This window comes from Lepeophtheirus salmonis, chromosome 8, assembly GCF_016086655.4.
Source record: "Lepeophtheirus salmonis chromosome 8, UVic_Lsal_1.4, whole genome shotgun sequence".
Lineage (NCBI taxonomy): Eukaryota > Metazoa > Arthropoda > Copepoda > Siphonostomatoida > Caligidae > Lepeophtheirus > Lepeophtheirus salmonis.
The window spans coordinates 34,613,529-34,614,964 of record NC_052138.2 but is presented as its reverse complement, the minus strand read 5'-3'; positions in this window follow the sequence as shown (position 1 = coordinate 34,614,964).

The window sequence follows — 1,436 nt, the reverse complement described above, 5'->3', positions numbered from 1 at the left end:
ACATGGAGGGGACCAACCAATGGCACCGGAACCTTATGGGAGATGGGAGGTCCACTTTTGCCGAATTTTTATAGTGATCACAATACAATTATTCCCTCATGTAATCAAAAATTTTACTTTCACAGTTTGGTAAAAAAAAAAAAAAAATACCCTTCTTTTTATTAAATATAAGTTTATTCCTTTAAATTTAGTTTTTTACCTTTTCTTTCCGAAAAAATTTTTGTGTCCAATTTGCCAATGATATAAAAAGATCCTATTAAAATTGTTTATACAACTGCATAAATATATCCCTCTCCCTCTACTAAAGAAACAATCATGGTGGCTAATAATTTGGCTCCAACTTGCATATCTATTCCCCAAATCAAATATTACAAAATCAAAAGTTTTTTGACCTCTATATTTTAACAAATAAATTCTTTCAATATGTCAAATATTTGACATCTAACAGCCTCCCTGGTGTTATTCAGATCCTGAAATGAGCTTAATTAAATTTATAATAATTAGCTATTTCATTCTTTATTAAATAATTATTTTTGTTAACTTCTAAGAAATAATAAGAAGTCAATAAAAAGTATATTTTAGGGATAAATTTGCACAAAATGGCAAATTTTATTTAATTAAGCTACCAAAAACCCTGTGCAGTACTTATTTGCCAAATTTCAGGCTGATCGGTTTTTCTGTTTGGTAGCTTACCCCAGAGAACAAGACTACAATTTATACTGACTCAGTTAATATAGAGAAGAAATTAATCCATAAAAATATAGAAAATAACTAGAGAGAAGATTAATCTACGCTCAAATATTTCAAATTCAGATAACTCTAGTTCGGGTTAATTCGAGTTTTTTTTTTTTTTTCGAGTTTGATTCCAACACTAATCGTAAATAATATATTTGTTATTGTTATATATTGTTCTTCTATTTGACAGTTATATTTTATAATAAAAATAAAAAGAACGTAGTTAAGTATTGTATGTGGAAAAACACATATCCAATAGACAATAATTTATGGGGGCTATCGTGTACTTGAAGCTCCTCTCAGAAAGACGGTTACTAACGATGATTATGATGATGAGGTAAAAAGTGCCGGAGGGTTTTAATTAACAAGAGTTTCCATGAAAGCAGGTTGTACCTAATTGAATAAATTAAATAGAAACTCTGTCATGTTAGCATTTCATACCTTTTTAGTTATTATTTATGAGTTCCATCAACACAAAAGCAATCTCGAATAATTTTTCACACATTTTTTTTTCTTTTTTAAATTATTGTACATTTTTATCAACAGACTATTCATATTAATCCTTTGGGTGAGCTCAAAATTGAACTTAAAAACAAAAATAGATCATCAAATAAAATAATGAGATATTCTATTTGAAAGGCTATATCGGGGCTCTTAAAGTCAAATATAGATGTTAAACTATAGATAAAATTATTAAGCAT